Below are 26,783 nucleotides of genomic sequence, written 5' to 3'. Positions count from 1 at the left end.
CGCCCGAGCCCCGGTCCGAGGCCCCCCGGCCCCCGGGCACGTGCCGCCCTGGGCCACACAGTGCCCGCACACGCGCGTCTTGGCAAGCTTCCTGCGGTGCGGCGGCGGCTGCCCGCCCTCCCGGGGGCGCCGAGGCGGGATGGCATGTGCCTAAAGTTAGGTCTGATAAAATAGTAAACAGACGGGTGTCGAGGGAACTGAAATCCCACCCTCCCGGTTGCTCTTGGGCTTTGTCGAAGCGGAAATTTATTAGGAAAATTTAATGTATCAAACGAGAATTTTAGGGCAAGTTCGCAGGCTTGTAAGTGCTTTGGGCTGCCTTTTTAATGTTTGATGATCTGATGGATGCCACTTAATGGACTATTAATCTCCTTGAATTGATATCCTTTGATGTAACCTCTGCAGTTGGACTGCAAAGAACTTTCAGCTTACTCTTTAAAGGCATTTATTTTTAGTGTAATTTTTGGACCAAATGGGTTATTCCCTGATTGTTCAGAGAGATGGCACGCACCTTGGTCGTGTAAATAAATCATTTTGGGGATATCTGAGATATCTGAGACTCTGGGATGTATTGTCAAGATTTTTGTGTTAAGAAACCTAGTAAAAGAAATAAAAAATGTTCAACAGGAAGTAGAGGTTCAAAGTAGGACGATTGTGGTTGAGAAGTAGAGGACAGCTGCAGAAAACTTTGGCTTTAGAAGAACTGAGTTTGAATTCAGGTTGCATTTTGGGAAAGTCATGCAACCTCTTGGGAACACCAGTACCTCCTCTATCATATGAGGCTGATAGTTGTACCCATTACTTCAAATATGTTTTAAGAAATACGCAAATTTGAAAACCTAAATTTGAATTTGTCATGGGTTTTTCTTTTCTTTTTTTTTTTTTTGGCTAGACAATGGTTAAGTGACTTGACCAAGCTAAGTATTAAATGTCTGAGGCCAAATTTGAATTCAGGTCCAGATTCCAGAGCTGGAGCTGTATTTACTACTCCACCTCACTGCCCCATGTTGTATTCTTTAGCTTGACATTTAAAGTTCTTTACATATTAGTTCCATTCTATCTTTACAACCTTATTTCATATTCCCTCTCTTGCTGCAATGCCTTTGCAAAGATAATTCCTTCTGTTGCGAAATTGGGGAAAGTAGTACTTCTCATAAGTATTCTTTGGCTTCCATTGTTGTTAGGCTTAGCTGATAGTTCTTAGTACTCTTTTCTTCCTCAAATTTTCTTGTATTTATTTACATGAATGAGCATATGTATCTTCATCTCCTTTCTTTCCTCCAAGTAAACTCTCTGAAGGCTACAACTGGATTTTGTTGTTATTGTTGTTGTTTGCTTCTGCTTTAGTACCATCCTTTGCTCATTGTAGAATTATCATCTAGGAGCATTCTGCTGGCTCTTCTACCAGATTTGTGAATTTTCTTGCAGCTTTAGTTCTTGGAATATTACACAAGTGTAGAAGTGATGTATGTTCAAGAAACTTTGTGCAATAGCTGATGGTTTTACTTTTGAAATTATGTTCTGTTACAAGCTTTTATATAATAATAATAATAATAATAAGGAGAATTGAATTGACTTTATTGAAAAGCAACTGTAGTTTCCTTTCTTACCTGGATTTTAAGCCTACTTAAATTTTATGACATTGAAATCACGTTTCAAACAGGATTCTGACTCCAGTATTCTTTGTATAAGGTAGGACAAAACAATTGAATAAATGTTAATGAGAAGAATCCAATAATGCAGGGCCTGACTGAAGGGAGTGAGAAATCTATTAGTAATAACAGATAACTATACTTTATGGTTTGCTTAACAAAATATTTACATCATCTACTTTTTAAATGATAAATACAGAAACTAAGTACGAGGGGAAAAGTTGAATCAAAGTATCCACTCATTCAGAAAACATGATGGATCCTTTGTGGCCTAGTTTGTGAACCATTTGATCTTTCAGCCCAATTACAGATAACTTTATCCTAGAGCTTATCTGACAAATATATATGATTTCTGATCGTAAATTTTTACAGGATGGTAGGTGCCACTAATGAACTACACAATTATGGTATATGTATGTGTTTATACCTCTCTCTATATATGATATATGTATATATCATAAGAATTGGTGACTCAGATGTGTTGGATTTATTGATGAAGAAACAGATGGGATGTCAGAGAGTAAATGCCTAAGGATGATTATGATTGGTTATTAGTGTGACAGTCATTCCATAACTTCTAATTAATCACAACAGTTGTATGTAAAGTGCAAACTGTTGAACAGTCTTCTTGAGTGATCTTCACCAAGGTTTGAAACTATAGAAACCTTTTTTAGGTTTTCCTTTAAAAACAACAACAAACTAACAAGGTAAAAGTGTTATTCACAATTACTATTTAAATTATTTTATAGTTTTTTTATGAAACCTGAACAGAATTATAATTTGTTATTGCTATATATTCTTAGCCTATTAGATAAAAAAATTGGCATTGATTTTAAAGACATTAAATAAAATTATTGCAGCTGAAATAATTGTAAACTTTTTCATCATTAGTATAAAAAAATGGAAAATTAATGCTATTTTTAAAAAGCTGTCTATATTAATGTTGTTTAGTGTGTGACCCCATAGGATTTTTCTTGGCAAAGATACTGAGTGATTTGCCATTTCCTTCTCCATTGGATTTGGGCAAACAGAAATAAGTGATTTGCCCAAGGTCACACAGCTAATATGTACACACACACACACACACACATGCGCGTGCATGTGTGTATAAGTGTGGATATCTATATATGTGTATATACACAGTAGATAAAGCATCTGCATATATATACATCTGTGTATGTGTATGTACATACACACATATACCATCAATCATATTTGAATTAGAGCAAGACTGGTCAACTAAGTAGTATTTATTAGGCCCTTACTATGTTCCAGATACTGTAGTTACACTAGAGATATAAAGGGAAAAAGCAAGAATAGGGTCAAGGAACTTAAATTCAAATGGAGGCAATAACATGTACATATATGCATATGTATATAAAGTAGATTCAAGGTCATTTTTGAGGGAAAGGCACTAACAAATTAGGGTAGTTGGAGAAAGTACTTTTGCAGAAGGTGGAACTATTCTGATACTTGTAAGGAGCCAACGATATAAGAGAGACCAAAAGATAAGAAGAAAACAAGTGATCATTCCAGACAAGAGGGACAAAGCAATGCAATGGTTAGAAGATAGGAGATAGAATGTGAGGAGTAACAAGAAGAAAGTAATGTATTACCCTGGAAAGGCAGAAAAGGCCAGGTTATGAAAGCTTTAAATGCCAAATAGAATTTGTACTGGCTTGTAAAGTAGACAGGACATAAGTAGTTTATTGAGTAGGGGCAGTGACATGGTCTTCAGAAAATGAATTTGGCAGCTATTGGAGGAGGGAGAGATGAGATAGGACAGGGAGGAAGAGGATGAGGTCATGAATAAAGTGTGTTACTGGAGAGAAGGGGATGTAGAGGAGCTCCTCTTTTAGACTGATTACTATGCTATATGTGGTTTTTAAAAATCGATGTTTTATAAAATTTGGAGTAAAAGGGCAGAAATGGAAGGAATTTTAGAAATCATTTAGCCTAATTCATCCCTCCTCTTAATAGGATCCTAGATGGAGTTGGAAAGGAGCCCATAGGCTTTCTAGAACAAACTTTTTCTTTTGAACCTGCCTTTGCAGATTGTTACTTGCTCAATGTCACATAGTGAATAAGCATCTTCTCTGAGACTTTATGAGGGCCTCTGACTCACAGGCAGTGCTTTTTCTACTTTCCATAACCTCCTCTCATTGCCCTCATTTTACATGTGAAGAAAATGAAGCTCAGAGATGGTGATTTGCAGTTACCCAGGTAGTAAGTAGCACTACTGAGATTCATATTCCAGTCATCTGACTTCAAATTCTGTTTTCTTTCTACTATATAACTTTTTTTTTATTGCATTTCCCCTTGTATCCTGAAGGACATATTTGACTGTATTTCCTTACAATCTCATTTCAGTTACTCTTTGTGACCCCATTTTGTTTTTTTTTTCTTTTTTTGGCAAAGTAGCTGGAGTGGTTTGTAATTTCTTTCTCCTGATCTTTTTACAGATAAGGCTGTTTGGTTTAAGTGACTTGCCCAGCTAATGTCTGAGGCTAGATTTGAACATAGGTCTTCCTGACTCCAGGCCTGGAGCTCTATCCACTCTAACTGCCCTCAACAAAATATATTGTATATTTAAGAAAATATCCTTAAACCAGCATTGCTAAATTGAAGGAAAATTTAGTCCTGCTTGGTCATTGGTATCTTACATATAGTACCTTATACACAGTAGATCCTTGATAAGTATCAGTTATTTTTTGTTCAGCCCAGACATTTTTGTACCTCTTCCTTCTTCCTTTTTGCCCTGACCTATATATTTATTTTCATTATTTTTGAGGTTATTGTAAGGAATTAAAGACTGTGCTATGCTTTTTAATGTGTGTACTTTGCAACTTAGTATTCTTTAATTATGGATCCTAGCATCAGTTGCTAATATGATTGCACTAAATAGTCAAATATACAACAACTTTGGAACTTTAAAAAAACAAACTTGATTTTAATACTTACGAATCACTAAACTTAGATATTTAGGTTTTCTAACCCTTTAAACAAGTTGGTATAAAAGAATATCAAAGGGATTTACTTGAATTTTAAACTGTTAACTTCAAAGTTATTTGAAAAGCAGTCATTGGTACCAAGTGGCATTCTGTACTCTGGAGGAAAAAAATTTCTTTTTGATCTTTTATCTTGAAATAGTAAATTCTTACCTCACCAGTAATGCCTCAATTAACAAACCCTTTGGGAATGAATATTCAACTCAATAATAAATTGTGTGTTTGTGATCAGTGACAAGACTTCAGACCACTGCTTCTTTTCCTTCCTCCTCTATGGAAGGTAAACTGGGCCCATCCATATTCAACCAAATTGGAAATGCATTGAATAATTTGCTTAGTCTTCCTGTTTTGTGTCATTCCCCCCATTTGTTGGTGACTAACTCCTACTTTTCAGGAAATAAGGGTTCACTTAGTTTCCTCATTATCACATTTTCCTTAAATTATTTGCATTTGTTCCTAAGACTTTACATTAAATTAAATTTAACTAGGTTTGAGAAAGGGAAGAGATAAGAATAAGAGGATTCAGTTTTAAAATCTACCCCTCCTGGCTTTGAAATTGTTAAACATTTATCCTTTGTACCTTTCCCTGAGACCATAAATAAATTCAAAATCCTGGTGCTTTTACCCAACAGCATCTTTCTAGATAGATCGTAATAAACACCACACATTTATGTACTTTTACATTAAAAAAAATCCTGTTTAATTAGTATGAGTATTATTTTTCTTGTTGTACAGGGCATAAAAAAATCAAATGTCAGTAATTTATTGCTGATTGATTATATTTTTAGTGAAGATGAGGGTTTTCAGTGTGTTACCTCAACCACCACTTGTATTCTACATTTTTAAATCTAATTATGTAAGGTCATTAAAGGAATTTTATGCATTAATATGCAGGTGGTGGGGGATGGAATAAGGAAAATTACTACTAACTTTGGTCCAGAAGATAAACTTTTCTTAATCTGCTGAAGATCTCCTTTTCCCAACTGTCCTTTGTTCCTGGTAGGATATGTTTGCTATAGTGTTTTTTTGGGGGGGAGTGGGAAAGGTGGAAAATAGCTCTGTCTTTTGCACACTGACATCGTGTGGATATATATATATATATATATATTTTCTTTTTCTAAAGTTCCTAAATCAATTTCTAAATTTGACATTCTAAACCTTCCAAAATCATTTTCTTAAACATGAAGGTAAAAGATACATATCTGATTCTTAAAGTATGGAAATATTTTTGCAAAGAAGCAAGCTGGAGAGGGATAATTTAACATTTTGAAAGGCATTGATAATTAGTGATTTCCTGGATTGAAAGGCATCCGGGCCTCATGTCAAAGAAACCAGAATTCAGATGTTCTAGCCATCAGCATTTATTAGCTATGAAAACCTGGGTAAGTCACTTAATTTCTATTTGTCTCAGTTCCCTCAATTGTAAAGGGTAATAATAGCACCTTCCTTCCAGAGTTGTGATTCTCAAGTGAATTCTTTCTAAAGCACTTAGCAATAAGAGAATAAATGCTTATTCTGTTTCTCTTCCTTTATCAAAACTAAGTTGTGCTTAACTGGGGCAGTTTTTCTTAGACTATTCTATTCACAGAAGCTCAGAATAAAGCATTTTGAAAAATGTTATTTCTCTGGGAAGTGGACATATTATTTTCAGTCATTTGCTTGCAAAAGGGAATGGACAAGTGAGATATTTGCTTCTCTAATTTGAGGAATTTTAGACTAAGTTAAAAAGGATCTATAAACTATTGGCTAATAATAAATTGTGTGTTTGTGACCAGTGACAAGAAGACTTCAGACCACTGCTTCTTTTCCTTCCTCCTCTATGGAACGTAAACTGGGCCCATCCATATTCAACCAAAATTCTTAAATATATAATTAAAGGGATAGTCAGTAAGTTTCTAGAAAAGAAAATGATCACAAAGCGTCAACCTGGTTTAATTAAGAATAGATCATAAATCTGGGGCTCGAATAAATAAATAAATAAATACTTGTTATATTGATATAACCTTACTGTACTTTGTCCTGTTTAGTACACATGTGAAATATTATATTCAATTTTGGGTGCAATATTTTAGAAAGGACCTGAATAAGGTGGAGAATGTCCAGAGGGGAGGGTAGCCATGATAGTCCAAAATCTATATGAGAATTGATGGGAAGAACTGGGAATATTTAGTGTCTTACAGAGAAAATTTAGCAGGGATATGGCAGTTACTTTAAAGGATTTAAAAGACTATATTATGGAGAAAGATTGATTTTATTCTCCTTGGTGTTAGAGGGCAGACCTTCATGCTTTGAGTGGATGATACAAGTGAAAGCAACTATTTCAAGAGGTAATATGTTCTTCCTTATTAGAGGTTTTCAAGTAAAGCCATTGGCCATTTATTGTTTGTTTTTGGTTTAGATGCAGTTGAACTAGATGTCCTTGACAATTTAAAAGATTCTGTGATCACTAGAAGAACTTTATTGATCACTTAAAATTATAAAAATTAGAGATTATCCTTTTTTAATCTTCATTTTACAGGTGAAGAAACTGATGAATAAATAATTAACCTCAAATTGTAAGTTCTACACCAGGTATTTTAATGAAGGTCACTAGAGAAACTTAATTAAATTCAAATTTTCTATTTGCCCCAGGTAGTGTTAGCCAAGTTGAAGGAGATGCAGAGAGGAAGCATTTTTAATTTTTTTTCTTAAGTTATATCAGTATGTGGGAGCTACTAAAATGTAAGTGGGGGAAAATATTTGAATAAGTAAAATGACTGGTTTTATTTAGTTCTCATTGTAAATACCATTGAAGATTTGCTATACTTTAATAAAATCTGATTAAGAAAATATTTAGATTAAGAAGTGATTATTTTAATTTGAAGAGGCAATATTATTTTAATTTGTTGAGTCAACATTAAAACTCATGTCATTTCATTCCCAACATGCTATATATCCTAGTACAATTTTAATGTACTTATTTTTTTATTTAATATTTATTCTCATTTTGTACAAATATATACATTTTTATACATTAATAAAATATTCTTGTTTAAGAGTAAACAAAATACCCCTCCCCCCAAAATATAGACTCACTTGAGTGATGAAGTAAAGGGAAGAGAAAAAAAATTAAAAAAATAATAGCAGTAATTGTAGGTATGGCCAGGTGGTGCAGTGGATGGAGCACCAGCCCTGGAGCCAGGAGCACCTGAGCCCATATCCCAACAATCACCCAGATGTGTGACATGCAAGCCACCCCAACTCCACTGCCCTGCAAAAACCAGAAAAAAGAAAAAAGACCCCGAATAAAATAAAATAGTAATAATAGGGGTGGCTGGGTGGTGGACAGAGCATTGGCCCTTGAGCCAGGAGCACCTGGGTCCAAATCTGGCCTCAGACACCCAACAATCACCCTGCTATGTGGCCCCAGGCGGGTCACCCAGCCCCATTTGCCCTGTACTCCCCAAACAATAATAATAATAATAATAATAATAATAATAATAATAATAATAATGCTTCAATCTGTGTTCCAACACCACCAACTCTGTCATGGGTGGATCACATTCTTTATGATAAGTCCATTGCAAAAGTTACTTCCATATTTTTCCACCATTGCCATTGCTGATCACAACTCCCTCCTTTCTTATTTCTCTACTACCATGTACTATATTTTCTCTCTCCTTTCACTCTGACTCTGCTGTAGGATAGCTGAGTGGCGCAGCAGACAGATCCCTGGTCCTGGGGCCAAGAGGCCCTGAGCCCCCATACCACCACCCCTTAGGCCCAGCATCCACCTGGCCCTATGGTCCCAGACAGGCCATCCAATCCCAGCCCTTTGCAAGAAGTAAAAAAGAAAATGTGTTATATCTGACAACTCTCCCCCCATGGTCCATCCTCTCCTCTGTCACTGGCATCCCCCCCCCCCTTCCCCCTTCTCTCCTTCTTACTCCAGATGCCTATAACCCATTGAGTGTGTGTATGTGTGTGTGTGTGTGTGTGTGTGTGTGTGTGTGTGTGTGTATATATATATATATGTATATATATACTGTTTCCTCTGATGAGAGCAAAGATTCCCTCATTCCCCCTTGTCTTCCCCGCTTCCATGTCATTGCAATAGCTCATTGTAATAAAGAAAAATCTTATTATATGAAATATCTTGGCCTATTCTCCCTCTCCTTTTTCTTTCTCCCATTACTCCCCATGTTGACTCCATTTTTATACCATATTTTATCTTCAAATTCAGCTTTCTCCTGTGCTTCAACTGTAAAAGCTCCCTCTACCTGCTCTATTAACTGGGAAGGTTCATATGAGTATTATCAGTGTCATTTTTCTATACAGGAATACATGCAGTTCATCATTAACTCCCTCATATTTTCCCCTTCTCCTCCACTCTCTGTGCTTCACCTGAGTCCTGTACTTGAAGATCAAACCTTCTGTTTAGCTCTGGCCATTCCAACAGGAACATTTGAAATTCCCCTGGTTCATTGAAAGTCCATCTTTTTCCCTGGAAGAAGACATTCAGTTTTTCTGGGTAGTTGATTCTCGGTTACATTCTAAGCTCTTTTGCCTTCCGGTATATTATATTCCAAGCCCCACAAGCTTTTAATGTAGTTGCTGCTAAATCCTGTGAGATCCTGATTGTAGCTCCAGGGTATTTGAATTGTGTCCTTCTGGCTCCTTGTAATATTTTCTCTTTGACTTGGGAGTTCTGGAACTTGGCTGTAATATTCCTGGGGGTTGGTTTTTTTTGGATCTCTTTCTTGGGGGGATCGGTGGAGTCTCGCCATTTCTATTTTGCCCTCTGCTTCTAGGATATCAGGGCAATTTTCCTGTAGTAATTCTTTGAAAATGATGTCAAGGCTCTTTTCCTGATCATGACTTTCAGGTATTCCAATAATTTTTAAATTATCTTTCCTAAATCTGTTTTCCATATCAGCTGTTTTTTTCAATGAGATGTTTCACATTTTCTTTTTCTTTTTAATTTTTTGGTTTTGAAGTATTGAGTCCTGATTTATCATAAATTCATCAGTCTCCCTGAGTTCTATTCTTTGTCTGAAGGATTTGTTTTCCTCAGAGAGCTTTCTTATCTTTTTTTTTTCCATTTGGCCAGTTCTGCTTTTTAAAGCATTCTTCTCCTCAATAACTTTTTGAACTGTTTTATCCATTTGACCTAAGCTGGTTTTAAGCATGCTATTTTCTTCAGCATTTTTTTGGATTTCCTTGACTAGGCTGCTGACTTCATTTTCTTGTTTTTCCTGCATCTCATTTCTTTTCCCAGTTTTTCTTCTAATTCCTTCATTTGATTTTCAAAGTCTTTTTTGAACTCTATCATAGCCTGAGCCCAATTTCTGTTTTTCTTGGAGTCTTTAGATGCAGGAGCTTGTGCTTCCTCATCTTCAGATTGAGTGTTTTGATCTTTCTTGGGCTCACAGGCAAAATATTTCTCAATGGTGTACCTCTTTTTTCTCTGCTTGCTCATTTTCCCAGCCTAAGCCTGGTTTTGGGGTGCTTTCTGAGCTTTTGGGACACTCCCACAAGGGTCTCAGTATGTGAGGCTCTGTCCTCCCTCCTGGTCTGTGTATGGCCATATGCGCCCCCTCTGCCACAGGGATGAGGTGGGGGGGTCCTTGCTGTTCAATGGGGGGCCTAGACTGCTATCAGGATCTGAATGTGGTCAGAGCCCCAGAGTCCTGTTCCAGGGGCAGAGGACAGAGCTCTGCAGTCTCTCTCTCTTCACTCCCCACCCTAGGCTTAGCTTGCTCTTGCCCTGGGGGCTCCTGCTTACCTGCTCCACCTGTTTCTGTTTCCTGGATCTGGGTTGCTTGCTGTGTGCCCTGAGGGCTGGGCTCCATGTGCTCACTCTGGCAGAGGTCCCCCGCTGTTCCCCCAATTTGTTCCCGGTGCTCCCCGGGGTATAGCTCAGGAGACTCCCCCCGCTGCTATGAGCCCGGGTTGCCTCTGGGAGGCTGAAGTTCTTTTGCTCTGGTGGGCCACCCCTCTGGCAGGCTGCCCCTCCGACCCTGGGGAGCAGAGCCTTTCTGCTCTTTTCCAGGTTACCTTGAGTAGGAGAACTGCCTCACTGGGTCCCTCTGTGGGTTCTGTCTCTCGAAAGTCTAGTTAGAGTCCTTAGTTTAGAAGTTTTATGAGAGAGTGCCTAAGAGATGTTCTGCTCTTGTCGCCATCTTGGCTCCGCCTCCTAGACAGTAATCTCTTAATGTACTCTTAATGTAAACTTGTAAAGTCTCTGGATTATGTGCCAGTTTAGGCAAGTTCTAAGAATATCATTTCTTTTTGCTTCATTAAAAAGACCCTCTGACCTCTTGCAAAAGCTTAGACTGATAAGATATTGACTCTTGGACAGGTTTTATTTAACCTGATCAAAACCTCCCCAGAATGTAGAGTGGATCATGCCTGAGTTCCTAGACTGTCAAGAAAACTCTTCCTTCCCTTTTCAAAGAAACTGATATAGTCCTTTGTTGTTAAAAGTCAACACCTTCCCCTTTCTTTCTTCCCTCTACCTGGACCAGCCCACATGACTCTCAGACCATCTGAATAGATTTGGGTTGTTCCTCAGTATATATGAATCTTGGTGCAACAAAGTTCTTATCTATTCTGTCTCTTTTCATCATTCTATTTGACATTGACTTCTCAGAGCATGTAGAGACCATGTGAAGTTGTCACCTTTCACATGCAATCATAACAGTAGAAAGAACACTAAATTTAGAGTCAGAGAATCTCAATTTAAATCCATACTGTGAACTTGGGACACTGAACACTTATGGATCACAATTTCCTTATCTATGAAATTGTTAGAGGGTTGGAATAGATAAACTTTTAAATTTCCTTTCTTTTCCTAAATCCTATAATCCTATATTAGCTGGATTGTCATGGGTGAATCACTTAACTTTTTTGAGACTCAAATTCTCCTTATAAAATGAGAATAATACTTTATAGAGTTGTCTTAAGGAAAGCACTTTAAAATGTAAAACCACATACCAGGAAATTATTTTTATTTAAAAGGTTTCACCATGATGAATTTACATGGTTCTTAAGTGAATTTGGCCTAGGTTTTTAGAGATTAGTCACAGCAATGATCTTCATATTGGGTATAGACATGTAAGGAGGCATATAATATGTTCCATTGGCACACAAGAAGAAAAATTAATACTTAAATTTATATTTAAAAAACAAATTAAGTTTGACTAGTGATCTGTAGATTAAAACTTAAATTCTCAAAGTGAGATTAGGTAATTTGTATCATGTATTATTTTCAGGGTGACCTGAGGAAAGACAGAAAATTCCATAGTTGTGGAAGAGTTGAAGCCATTTACTTTCTTTCAATGTATATGTGTCTGAATAAGATGGTTTTTTGGATTGTATGTTCTAACTTTAACTAAATTAGCTGCTAACAAAATCTATCAGTTAAAAAAGTTTCTAGCAAAAAAACACTAATATTGTGGAGAAGGTGAACATGTGGCAGAGCTGACACTTTTTGCTAGTCACATTACAATTAAAAACAATGACTAATTAGACCTCACAATTTGAAATTATTAAGATTATTTCGAATCTGTATTCATGTCCACTATTATTAATTACGTATCTCATCTTAAATGTATATACATTGTGCCTTGAGGTATTAGCTAGGGATAAAGTGAAGCCACCAGGATTAGCAAGGCATTTAAAACTAAGCTTTTTTTGCCAAAAAATATGTTGTCTGTGAAATCTTTCATAGCCTCACACTTAACTTGGAAACAAAATTTTTTAACCTGTTTAAATTAATCTTCCAAAAGAAGAGTTTCAGTGGATTAATTAACTTGTGGAAAATACAATGATGATTGACTTCCAAAAACAACTGTTTGACATCTGGCAAAATGAAAATCGACTAGTTTTAATAAAAACTTATGCTCATCCTTGGTGGATGGTTTTGAGAAATGAGTATTGTGATTTAATAAGTACACCAATACTTTTTTTCCATTTGAACCTACATATGTAGTATCTCTGTTACACACAGATAAAGCATTTATGTCTTTATATGCTTATTGTGTGCCAGGTTCTGTGCTAATAAGTGCATGGATACAAATACGAAAAATAAGACATTTTCTGCCTCAAGGAACCTATTTTTTAATGGGAGAAAAAAACAGATAATTGCTTTGGGGTGTGGGGGATGAAGGTGGTAATGACCTGCTAGGGGCATGGTGAGGGAAGTGGAATCATTTCCCCTCCTCCCATCTGCCATATATATCTGTTTGGGTTTGTTTTTTTTTTTTTTGGATTTTTCCAAGGCAGTGGAGTTAAGTGGCTTGCCTAAGGCCACTGTGCCACCTGTCTCCTGCCATATATATCTAATCAGCATTTTAATATTGTGATCTTGTTGCTGTCACCTCCAAAGCATCTCCAACATCCATCCCATCATCTCTACTCACATGACCACTGCCCCTGGTTCAGGACCTCAGTACTTTTCACCTGTCTTTGGCTATGGCAGTAGCTTCCTAATTGGCCTTTCCACCTCAAGCCCCTCCCCCTCTCTAGTTCATTCTCCTCTGAGTAACCAGGGTGATATATCCCTTATTCCTATAGTACAGATCTGACCATGTTAGTTTCCTGCATAATAAATTCCAATGGTTCTCCTTTGTTTTTTTTAAAGATCAAATACAGACTCCCATGCTCCCATGTTAGGCATTTAAAACCCTTTACAACTTGGCTCTAACTTGACCAGACCAATTATACATTATACCTTTTCACAAATGCCACTGTCTAACCAAACTGGCTTTCTTATTCTTCTTCACATGAGATATTCCTTTCATCTCAGTGCCTTTCCACAAACTGTCACCGATGTCTGGAATATATTTCTTCCTTACCTCTATCTCTAAGAATTCCTGGTTTCATTCAGTGTTTAAGTCAAACTACTTTTACATGAGGCTTCTCTTTTTCTCCTTCCTGCGCCTTCTATTATCTTTTATATCTTTTTATTATTCTTAATATGTATATTTTTAATCTAATGTAAACTCCTTGGGAGCAGGAACTATTTAATTTTTGTCTTAGTATTCTTAGGGACTAGCACAATGCAAAATAGTTGGCATTTAATAAGGGTTTTTTGATAGATCTGTTTCCTAAGGCTTGGAAGAGTAGAGCCATTTCAAGGACTAAAGACAATGTGATGAAATCACAGCTGTTAGGGTATACAATATTAAATATTAAATACACAATATTTATACAATATTAAATATGCAATTAAATATACAATATTAAAGAATATTGTTTGAAGGGAAATGTTTGTGATGAATAGTTTTATTACTGAGTATAGACTTTTTTTTGGCAAGCAATAAGGCCAACCTTATAGAGGACTGCAAAAAAAAGTCTTAACTAGAAAAGGTTAAAACTTTTGTGGACATTGATTCCAAAATTTGAATTGATAGCCAGTGTCTAAGCTTTTGTTAACTTGTTACCAAGGATATCAGATTATAAGGGAAAGTTTTTCAACTTCTGACTATTATAATTGGGATGAATGGGTTGAATGCAAAATTCTTGAATTTTACAGTATAAACTAGGTTTACATAACTTGATTGACCAAGAAATATTCTACTCTAGGTCAAATTCTTTTTGCTTAGTTGGATATTTCCAGGATCTTAATCTTATAATTAAGAGTTATATGAAAATCTTTTAAATTCTTTTAGTTAGAAAGTTGTCTTTGGAAAAATTCACCAGACTGAGGTTTTTTATTTGCCTAACAAAGAATTACTAGCTTTACTAGGTAAATTGGCTCCTATAGTTGTATCTTGTTCTTGATTCTTTCTAAAGGGATTTAAAGCCTTGAATCTAGGTAAGGAGGAGAAGAAATTTGAGTATATCTTGTGCCAGGTAAATTTTTTTGTGACTACTCTTAGTTCTATTCCTTATGTTTATTTTTTTAAAAATTTCTTTGTGATTGGGGAATGACTTAACAAACTGTGGAATATATATATATATATATATATATATATATATATATATATACATATATATATATAATATATATACGTGTATATATGTATATGTATATGTATTTCATGGAACACTATTATTCTGTTAGAAACCAGGAGGGATGGGAATTCAGGGAAGCCTGGAGGGATTTGCATGAACTGATGCTGAGTGAGATGAGCAAAACCAGAAGAATATTGTACACCCTAACAGCAACATGGGGGTGATGATCAACCTTGATGGACTTGCTCATCTCATCAGGGCAACAGTCAGGGACAATTTTGGGCTATATGTGATGGAGAATACCATCTGTGTCCAAAGAAAGAATTGTGGAATCTGAACAAAGATCAATGACTATTACCTTTAATTTAAAAAAAACCACCCTGATATCTTATTATGTAATTTTACTATCTCTTATACTTTATTTTTTTCTGTTAAGGATATGATTTCTCTCCCATCACATTCAACTCAGATCAGTGTATACCATGGAAACAACATAAAGGCTAACAGACTGCCTTCTATGGGGGATGGGGGAGGGGAGCAAGATTGGGGGAAAATGTAAAACTCAAAATAAATAAAATCTTTCTAACAAAGTTAAAAATTTCTTTGTTATTATAAGTTTGACAATAGTCAACAAACATGAACATTTTCCATCCATATAAAGAATAAAAAAGATCTGTAAATTAAGCCATTAACTTCCCTTTAAGTATTTTTAAAAGTGTATAGCAAATTTAATACAGCATTGATAAAATTTGTGAGTCCTTCGTGTTTTGTTTTTAAAATGATGCTCTTTCTCTCTCCTTCTGCTCTCTCTCTCTCTCTCTCTCTGCCTATCTGTCTATCTTTATCCCTATTAACTCACCCTTGCCTTCCAATAGAAACTTTCCCTTGTATCAAATAAGTATAGTCAAAAAAAAGAAATTCATACTTTGGGTCTGTCTAAAAATGTGATCCTCTAGTCCATCTCTGATGGGAGATAGATGGCATGAAGCCATTATTGATCTTTGCTTTGATCAGAGTTGTGAAGATTTTTCAGACTTGTTTTTCTTTACTTTTCTTTTCTTTTGGTCATTATGGAAATTGTTTTCCTGACCCAGCACATTTCGTCAGCACTAGTTCCCTTGCAGGGAAATGTCAATTATGTAAGTTAGGTTACATAGTTGTTCTTTAAAGATATATATGGAAAGCTGCACTCAAGACTTGATTGATTCAGTGGACTAAGGCTTTTCTGGACATTGATGTAGCTTAAGGATAAAGGAGGTGCTCCTCTCTCAGACTACCAGCTGACCTCCATGGTTGGCATAAATGCAGGGAAATTGTACCCAACTAAATCTCTGATGAGTATTCTTTCCTTGCTATGGTTAAGTAAGTTTTTCATTTGCTCTTAGTTTATGAATTTATCATGTCATTACAATTCTGAACCTGAAGTACCAGACTAGCCTGAATCAGGCCTGGCACACAACACCATTTATTACAGAGTGGTAATATTTCATTACTCCATATGCCATAATTTGTTCAATCATTCCTCACTTGCTTTAAGGAGGAAGGAAAGGAAGGAAACAAACATTCGTTAATTGCTAAGTACTATGCTAAGCACTTTACAAATATTCTCTTTTGACCCTCTCAGTAATGGTGCAAAGTAGGTGTTATTCCCATCTTACAACTGAAGAAAAGAAGGCACAGAATTTTGTTTTTTTTAGGTTTTTACAAGGCAGATGGGGTTAAGTGGCTTGCCCAAGTCCACACAGCTAGGCAATTATTAAGTGTCTGAGGCTGGATTTGAACCCAGGTACTCCTGATTCCCAAGGCCAGTGCTTTATCCACTATGCCACATAGCTGCCCCTATGGCACAGAATTTTTAAATGACTCACCTAGGGTCACCAGGGTTCAGCTAACAAGTATCTAAGAAGTCTCTCAGACTTTAGTCCAGTTCTTTGCTACAACAAAAGAGCAGTTGTGAAGGTTTTTTTTTAAAATATATACAGGTTCTTTTCCTCTTTCTTTGAGCTCTTTGGTCTTGGAGATCCAAATTGTTTTCTAGAATGGTTAAATGAATACATAATTCTACCATGTATATATTCAGGTACACAGCCCTCCAACAATCCTAATTTTTCTCTTTTGTCATCTTTGCCAGTATGATGAATGTAATGTAGAATTTCATAATTGTTTTATATCTGCCATCTTCATTAAACCCTGCTCCTACCCTCCAGCTTCTAATCTTCTGTCTTTGGATGCCTGAGTTTTTGCTTGATGAGCTTTTACCAGATATGGCCTAGATCCAGACCCACCACTTACTTCTTGAGGTCTTCATTGCAGCATGTTCCTTTAAGGACAGTAATAAGATCAATACTACAAAATACCCTTCCTTTTGTGAGTCGAGTTTCTTTATTAGAATGTAAGTTCCATGAAGACAGGACTGTTTAATTTGTTTATTTGTATCCCCAGTGCTTAGCATAGTGCCTGGAACATAGTAACACCTTTAATAGATTCTTCACCATTATTAATGATTTGGAACCTTTTTTTTTATGTGGTTGTTGATAATTTGTGTTTCTTCACTTGAGAGACACCTGTTCATATCCTTTGATTACTTCCTTTCTAAGATTTATGTTGTTAAAACTAGGAAGTATATTATAAATAACAACTCATTATGTCTTTTATAATTAAAAACAATATAGATAAGGGGAGGGAAGAATAAGCATTTTTAAGTGACTGCTACATATTGTGCCTAAGCACTTTATAAATATCAACTCATTTGATTCTCTGAGAAGTAGGTGCTGATTTTATCACTATATTACTTAGGAAAACTTAGGTTAAATAATTTGAACAAATTCATATCAAGTAAGTATCATAGACCAGATATGGATTTAGATCCCCTTGACTCTTTTTTAAAAAAAAATATTTATTTAAGGCAATGGGGGTTAAGTGACTTGCCTAAGGGTCACACACACAGCTAGACAGTTATTATTAAAAAAAATTTAATATATTTTTTATTTATTAAGGGAATGGGGTTAAGTGACTTGCGCAAGGTCACACAGCTAGGTAATTATTAAGTATCTGAGGTTGTATTTGAACTCAGGTCCTCTATCCACTATGCCCCGTAGCTTGACTTTTAAGACCAATGCTTTATCAACTGCATCAATTAGCTACTAGCAAGCAGTCAAGTTTATTTTCCAAGAGATGTGAACTTCAGTATTAGACTCAGTTATAATTTGTCATAAGAGTTGAAGGTAGAGGGAAGGCAGAGGATAAGTTTTATTTTAATTTATAAAAAATAATTTAAGGCTGACCTTTGTATCCTTTTTCATTAACCTATCCTTTTAATTTTAATTTTAGTTTAATTTTCTTTTTAACATGTTTGTATGTTTGTGTGTGTGTGTGTGTGTGTGTGTGTGTGTGTGTATTGCCTCCTAGAATTAGCGCTTTTCCTTCCCAGTTCTTTTTCTCTTCAAACAGTTAACTCAAGCAGCCACAGGATCTGTTTCTAGGTATCACAGTAGTGTAGGACTTCATAACTTTTTCTGAATCCTGAATTCCTTTGGCAGTCTGGTGAAGCCTGTGGGACCCCCTCCACAGTATAATGTTTTAAGGACATAAAGTAAAGGTCATAGGATTACAAAAGAAACCAAGTATATTGAATTACTCTGATATAATTAAAAAAATCAAAACCAAAAACTCATCTAAGGTTATGGATCCCTGGTTAAAAACCCATGAAAACAGTGTCAGAAGTCCTGAAACCTTCTTTAATTTAGCATGCATTTGTGCTTTAATCTGCTAGAATTTATAATTTATATACTTACTTGGATCATTTCCCTTCTTTTTAACTAACATTGAACAGTATTAGACTTGAAATGAAAAATTTCAAAGCCATGGAACGTTAAATATGACATATTGGAGGTGAAAATTTTACATGATGAATTTTTGTTTAATGGATAAACTTTTTTTATAGATTTATTTTATACACTAAAAATCTACCTTCCCCATATACAACCATGTACAAAACTTCAAAATAGTTTTCTAACCTATTTTGCTCACTACACAATTGAAAATCATATATTTAGGTGGCTGAGTGGATAGGGCACTGGCCTTGGAGTCAGGAGTACCTGGGTTCAAATCCGACCTCAGACACTTAATAATTACCTAGCCATGCGGCCTTGGGCAATCCACTTAACCCCATTGCCTTGAAAAATCTAAAAAAAAAATTATAGATTTAGACAAGCTTGTATAATGATTTAGTAATAGGGAACATTGCACATTTTTCAAATATTTAGCTTCTTTTGATCTCTTGGGTGCATATGATATTATATGTTTCTAATTGTCAGTGTAAAACTTTGTTTAGTATATTTGGTAGATAATTGAATTAACTGCTGAGAATTTCCTAACAGCCAGCAATTATGCTATAGTATTACTTCTCAAATATTTTGAGTGATTTGAACACTTGCTTTTAGCCTGTGCAATTCATACCCCTGCCCTCAACCATTTAGGCTAAAGACATCTTAATGTGATTAGTTTCTTACCTAGTGGAAGAATTAGCCAAGGTTAACAATTAGAATCCTAATTTCTAAATATTAGAACAAAAATTAGTAAGTTAGCAGAAGCTTATTAGCAGAAATTTATTTTTAAACCAATTAAAACCTACAGAAAACCAGTAACAATATCTTAAAAATATGGAAGAATTTATTGAATTTTCCATAGAATGACATGTAAAATTTTAAGCCATATACTAAAATTGCAGAAAATGTGAAGCTTTTTAAGGCCATAGTTTTTTTATTAATATTTTTATTTATTTGTTTTTTAACTATATGCAGTTTTAATATTCACCAGTCATTTTTGCAAGGTTTTGAGTTTTATATTTTCCCTCTCCCCAATATAGGCTTTACATGTGTAATTAGATCTATATTAATCATGTTGTGAAAGAAGAATCAAATCCAAATGGAAGCAAAAACTTTAGAGAAAAAAATGACATATAAAACAACTTGTAAAAATTGAAAATAGTAAGCTTTAGTCTGCATTTAAACTTCACAATTCCCTCTCTGGATATAGATGGCATTTTCCATCACATCTTCCAGAACTGTCTTTGATGATTATTCTGCTGAAATGAATGAGTCCATTGTAGATGATCATCGCCCAGTGTTATTAGTGTTCATATTGTTTTTAGTTCTGCTCATTTCATTCAGCTTCTGTTCATCGAAGTCTTTCCATGCTTTCCTCAAGAACTAACCCTCATGATTTCTTATAGAACAATAGTGTTCTATTACATTAATTTTCCACAATTTATTCAGCCATTCCTCAGTTGATGGACTTTCCCTCAATATCCATTTCTTTTCCACCAGAAAAAGAGTTACTATGGATATTTTTTTTTGAATATGTGGGTTTTTACCCTTTTTTGTGATCTCTTTGGGATACAGACCTAGTAGTAATAGTGTTGGATCAAAGGGTATGAACAGTTTTTTTGTAGGGTTAGAGTTGGAGAGAATGGTGGATGGTAGAGGAGAACCTGGTAGAGTTCTGTTCTATTGGAATAATGAATGAATTGTTCTAGTTTGAAGATTTTGAAATTTTTGTGTCAAAAGCTAAATAACACCAAATATTATATTAAACATTTCCCTTAATCATATTTTCAGGTCTTAACTGAGAGAAGAAGATACATTTTGTGTTATTTTCTCAAGGTAAAGAATGAAGACAAATCTATTCTGAAGAAACTGAAGTAAATTTCAGCTATTGTAAGTGTCAATTTTTCTTTTTTCATATCAGTAATTTCATATATATATATATATATATATATATAATTTAGCTCCTCTTCCTTGCCCTTATGGAACAAATTGACTGAGATTTAATTAAATCACTGCAAATGCATTAAGAAAAAATAAAGACTCTTCTCCCACTCCAATATTCTATAGACATTTAGGTAAAATTAATATTATTTCTGACTAAAGTAAAAACATTCAAGAATTCCCTTTTATTTTCTCATTACATCTAGTATGAGTTTGTAACTTTATTTTATATATAAAATGGACATAATTGGCTGTTCAGCCTGCTCTTGAGCAATAAGAAACATTCAGTTAATCTTATGGGGCTTTTTATGATAAAAATAAAATTTTATTTATTAAAAGTTAATTTTATGTATGTTTATTTTCTGAAACTTAACTTTAACATATATTTTCATTTAGAAAATAATTTTCTAAAGAAGTAAAGTCTTTGTTTTAGGCCCAATTGCTTAGTTGTTTGTATCTTCATGTTTGTTCATTTCAGGTTAACTTTAGTAGGAAGAAACTGATTTCAATCAGATTGACTTTATTACTTTAAAATACAGATAAACTCCATTTTGATATGGTTTCCCATTATTTTCTTATAAGAAAATAGCTCATGATTTCGCAGGTTGGTTGTTGTTGTTGTTGTTTAATGAAAAGAAAATATGGTTATCTAGATGGTGCAGTGAATAAAACAGTGATCCCGAAATCAGGAGGACCTGGGTTGAAATCCAATCCCAGATATATGATGCTTACTGGCTGTGTGACCTTGGACAAGTCACTTAACCCTGATTGGCTTGGCGTTCAGGGCCATCTCCAGTCATCCTGATTCAGATTTGGCCACTGGCTCCAGATAGTTCCAGAAGAGAAAGTGAAGCTGGTGTAAACTTTGCACAGCACCCCCTCACTCAAATCTAATTCGTGTGCTTGTCATTGCATCACTTTCCTGATGTCATATCTTCTTTAAGAACAATGGATAAAGATCATTATAAGAAAATAGTGACTGTTAAAAGTTTTTTTCAAATAAAATATCTTCAGTCTTTTAATGGATTTAGTATATGACTAGAGGATAAAGAGAGAGAGACAACTGCATTGAGTGGAGTTTCTATTTCATAAAATCATAAGCTGTAGCTTCTTTTCCTTCTAAGGCTTTTTTTCTATTCTTAAGATATAGAGTAAAAAAAAGTAGAATTTATTAGTAGAAAATAGAGCCTTTTGAAATTTAACAGTTCTAGAACCTCAAAGTTCTTTTATAGTAACCTATTTTCTTCAAATTTTCAGTACTTGAATTTTTTATTTAAAGAGGACTTTTACTTACCTCTTTATCCCTAGAAAAAAGAACGAAATAAGAGTGCAGAAGAAAAAATAGAATAATCTTCAAATAAAACAGCTCATTCCACATGACAGGGAGCAAAGAATCTTGGAATGTAACTTCCATGTGCAAACTTTAGTTGAAATATCTTCTCCAAACTGTCACAAAGATGGCAGACTTAATCCTCAATTGGTCATTTTTATCATCTATGGTAGGAAAAAAGCATGTTCTTCAAATTTGTTGATTTAAGACTTAATAAATACTAAAATAACAATACTAAAAGTATAAATAATTCTGAATCATCTGTAGCAGGCTTCTTCCTTTCCTTTTCTCTCACTTTGCCCTCCCCTTTTTTTTTGGCTTTCTTTAGGGGAAGACAAGGAAAGTAATGAAATGTTGCAATTTGAATTTGTAACATTCATTAATTTCCTTTCTAAGAGGTGGAAGTCATGAGTCACAAATTAGTTTAGAAAGAGAAGATGATCTAAGTAGACTGGTGATTTGTGTTGCTCTGAGAAGGAAACTATTTTATTCACAACCCTTCATTCTGGATTAGGAGGGAACTCTTGAATTAAGGTGTGGAGTAATTAATCATTAAACATTTACTAAATATTTACTATGTGCCAGGCATTGTACTAAGCACTGGGAATATAAAAAGAGACAAAAGACAGTCTGTACCCTCAAGGATCTTAAAATCTAATGGAGAAGTGAACATACCAACAAATAAATACAAAGTCAGCTATGTACAGGATAAAAGGACATAATTGAAGTAGGGAAAGCACTAGAATTAAGAGAGGTTGGATGGGGTGGCTACCTGGGTAGTCGATAAAGCACTGGCCTTGGAGTCAGGAGTACCTGGGTTCAAATCTGGTCTCAGACACTTAATAATTACCTAACTGTGTGGCCTTGGGCAAGCCACTTAACCCCATTTGCCTTGCAAAAACCTTAAGAGAGAGAGAGAGAGAGAGAGAGAGAGAGAGAGAGAGAGAGAGAGAGAGAGAGAGGGAGGGAGAGGTTGGCAAAGGCTTCTTGTAAAAGATGGAATTTGAGTTGTTACTTAAAGGAAGTTGGGAAATCAGTAGGTGGAGTTGAGAAGGGAGAGCATTCCAGTCACAGAAAATACCCAGAGCCAAGAGATGGAGTGTGATTTGGGAAGCTAATGTCACTTGACTGAAAAGCATGTGATAGGGAGTAAGACCGACTGGAAAGGTAGAAGGGAACTTGGTTATGAAAGGCTTTGAATGCCAAACAGAGCATTTTGTATTTGATTCTGGTGGTAATAGGGAGCTACTGGAGTTTATTGAATAGGGGAGTCACATGATCAAACCTATCCTTTAAGAAAATTACTTGGTGGATGGAGGATACCTTGGAGTTGGGAGAGACTCGAGACAGGTAGACCCACCTACACAGCAATACATATGTGAGAGTGGTAGCCCTGTCAGAGGAGAGAAGGGAGTGAATTTGAGAGATGGTGTAGAGCTGAAATTGATAGACCTTGGCAAAAGCTTGGAAATGGGGGTTGTGATAGAGTGAGGAGTTGAGGATGACTCCCAGGTTATTATTAACCTGAACTACTAGGAAGATAGTATTTCCCTCTGTAGTCAAAGGGAAAGGTGAGAAGAGGGCAGGATTTAGGGGGAAAGAATATGAATTTTGTTTTATAACCAATGTAGAGCCAGAGACAATTACTTTGGAGGAAAAAGCATCAAAAATTGGAACCCCAGAACTGGACCCAAAGGAACACAAATCCTAAGGATTCCTTATACATCTGTCATTGAGCAGCCTTGACATATTCTTGGAATTAAGTTATGTGGTATCTGTTGATTTTATTATGGCATCAAGCGTTTTTAGTATGTGCTTTTCCCATGCTACATGGCCTTTGTTCTTATGTATATTCACATTTTACTATCCTAATTGCTTGAAAAGAAGAAAGTTTACTTTAGTTCGAACCTGCTGGGGCCTATTTTAATATATTAGTCATCTCAGTACCTACATTATCATCTAGAAGTATAAAATGGAAGCAGGATCATTTAATCAACAAGCATTTATTAAGTCCTTGCAACATTCCAGCACTGTGCTAAGTGTGGGGATACCAAGAAAAGCAAACAGAGTTCATGCTATCAAGGAGCACACACTTAAGTTTTTAAAAAATTATATTTTATGTATTTCATTCAGAAAATATCTACTTTCTAAACCTTCTACCCAGTTCCTTTCCCCAAATGAGAGCAAAAGAACAAAACATCTTATAAATATGTCTAGTTAATTTAAAAAATTTCTACATTAACATTTCAAAAAAATTTTTTCCCATTTTTCTATCTGTCTCCTTCATCTTTCTACCAGGAAGTGACTGGTATGTTTCATCAGTATTCCTCTGGATTCATTGTTGGTCATTGTGCTTATAAGAGTTTCTTTCAATGTTGTTTATCTTAACCATTTGTTGTTATAGATTGTTCTTCTGATTCTATTTATTATTTCACATAAATCTTCCCTCTTTTACTTCCCAAACAAATCTCTGAAATCCTCTCCTTTATTATTTAAGAGCACAATAATATTCCATTAGTTATATGCTATAACTTGCTCAGCCATTCCCCATTTGATGGATATTCTCTCAAATTCATATTATTTTTGTACATCCTTAAAAGTATGTTTTGCTTAGGATTAATCTCTCCCTCAATCTATCCTCCTAATTTCCCCCTTCTCCTTTTCTCTCCTTTCCTACCTATTTCCCTGTTGTGTGAAATGTTATTTCTGTACCCGTCTTTCGGGGAGGGGTAGTTGTGTTTGTGTGTGTGTGTGTGTGTGTGTGTGTGTGTGTGTGTGTGTATGTGTGTGTTCCTTCCTTTGAAGGAAGTTCAGATGACAGTGAGGTTAAAGTTGGAATGATGTAAATAAAGTTATTAAAATATCTATGCCCTTTGACATAGAAATTGCACTATTACGCTTATAACCCAAAAGAAGTTATTAGAAGAAAGTCACCATATCCACCAAAATAAGAAAACCACAACCAATCCTTGTCTAATTTGACTCTTTTAGTGACCCAGGATATACATCATCTCCCCATTTTAGAATATAAGAAATGAGGGGCGGCTAGGTGGTGCAATGGACAGAGCACTGGCCCTGGAGTCAGGAGTACCTGAGTTTAAATCCAGCCTCGAACACTTAATGATTACCTAGCTGTGTGGCCTTGGGCAAGCCACTTAACCCCATTTGCCTTGCAAAAACCTAAAAAAAAAATATAAGAAATAATAATGACTTATCATTGTTGATTTGTGTTTACTTTTTTATGTTCTCATTCCTGTGTTTGAATTTCAAAGTTTATATATGTAGCTCTGGTCTTTTTTGTCAGGAATGCTTGGAAATCCTTTTTTTTAAAGGTCCATTTTTATCTCCCTGTAGCATTTTGTTTAGTTTTGATGAATAAATTATTCTGATCTGTAAGCCTTGTATGCTTTATCTTCTGGAATATTGATTCCAAGTTCTTCCCTTCTTTATTGTGGTGACTGCTAAATCATATGTGATTTTGACTTGTGTGGCTTTTTGATTTTTGAATTCTTTCTTTCTGGCTATTTGCAGTACTTCTTATTCCTTGCTATGACAAAAAATGCTTCTATAAATATTTTGGTGGATGGTGACCTTCTTCTAATGATTTCTTTTGAGTTATAAGCCTAATAGTGGAATTTCTGAGTCAGAGGGCACAGATATTTTAATAAGTTTATTTGCATAATTCCAAATTGCTCAATAAAATGAAAGCCTCAGATTTCATAGCTTCACCAACAATGCACTAGCTATCACCTCTCCAGTGACTTTGCATCTGGTTGTCATCTTTTCCAATCTGGTGGGTGTGAAGTGAAATCATAGCATTGTTTTGATGTATATTTCTCTTATTAGTGATTTGGGTCATTTTTTTCATATAATTATTGTGTGGAATTCTTCTTTTGAGAACTCTGTTCATATCCTTTAACCTTATTGTCTGTATGTGTGTATGTGTATCTATGTATCTATCTATGATACCATATTCTAATCTGAGAAACCTGAAAGAATATTTCCTCATAAATGACTTCTTAAGAAAGATATATTCTTTGTGCAGAAGCTTCTCATATGATCAAAATTATGTTATCCTACTTAACTGAGAAAAATCACGATCATTATTATGAACTCTCTCATCCTCAGTACTTCAAAAGTCGTATACATCATTTTCCCCTCAAAGTAGCTTTTATGTTTTCATATTTATATAGTACTTTAAAATTTTATGATTTTAAAATTATAAAATTAAAATTATGCTTTTCATGTGTTATTATTTTTTCTCTTAACATTCATTTTTCTTTTTTGCAAGGCAATGGGGTTAAGTGACTTGCCCAAGGTCACACACCTAATAGATGTCAAGTATCTGAAGCTATATTTGAACTCAGGTCCTCCTGATTCCAAGGCTGGTTCTCTATCTACTGCCCCATAACATTCATTTGTTTTTGCAAGGCAAATGGGGTTAAGTGACTTGCCCAAGACCATACAGCTAGGCAATTATTAAGTGTCTGAGTCCGGATTTGAACTTGGGGACTCCTGACTCCAGGGCTGGTGCTCTATCCACTGTACCACCTAGCTGCCCCAACATTCATTTTTTTACAAAAAAATTGAGTTCCAGATTATATCCCTCCCTTCAGTACCACCTCCCCTTTTTATTGAGAAAACAAACTACCATTATGCATACAAAACATATTTCCATGTCAACCATGTTGCCTCCTTCTCAAAAAGCAAGAAAAATAAATAATAAAAACAATGCATCAATCTGTACTCATAATGGTCTCTTTCAGGAGGTAGATTGCAGTTTTCATCATGAGTCCTTTGGAATTGTCTTGTATTGACAAGTGTAGCTAAGTCTTTCACAGCTGATTATTGTTACAATTTTGGTTTTACTGTTTATAGTTTTCTCTTGTTTCTACTAACTTTACTATTTATCAGTTCATTTAAATCTTCGGTTTTTTTGAAAACATCCTACTCATCATTTCTTATAACACAGTGGTTTTCCATCATAATCATATACCATAACTTGTTTAGCCATTATTACCCAATTGATGGGCATCCCCTTAATGTTCACTTCTTGGCTACCACAAAAAGAACTGCTTTAAATATT

The 26,783-nt window shown here is 35.1% G+C and overlaps 1 protein-coding gene across 3 annotated transcripts in view; it reads left to right on the top strand.

Annotated features, from left to right (window-relative positions):
• RALB (RAS like proto-oncogene B) overlaps positions 1 to 26,783 on the top strand; it is a 102,043-nt gene that overhangs the window by 47,742 nt on the left and 27,518 nt on the right. For all 3 annotated transcript variants that reach the window (XM_074214976.1, XM_074214975.1, XM_074214977.1), the window contains exon 2: positions 20,218 to 20,316. The gene's annotated coding sequence lies outside the window, so the exon portion shown is untranslated. The remainder of the gene's footprint in view (positions 1 to 20,217; positions 20,317 to 26,783) is intronic.

Source organism: Macrotis lagotis, chromosome 1 (genome assembly GCF_037893015.1).
Source record: "Macrotis lagotis isolate mMagLag1 chromosome 1, bilby.v1.9.chrom.fasta, whole genome shotgun sequence".
In the NCBI taxonomy this organism is placed as follows: domain Eukaryota; kingdom Metazoa; phylum Chordata; class Mammalia; order Peramelemorphia; family Peramelidae; genus Macrotis; species Macrotis lagotis.
Note: the sequence above shows the minus strand (reverse complement) of the source record. Positions and strands in the feature narration are given on the sequence as shown.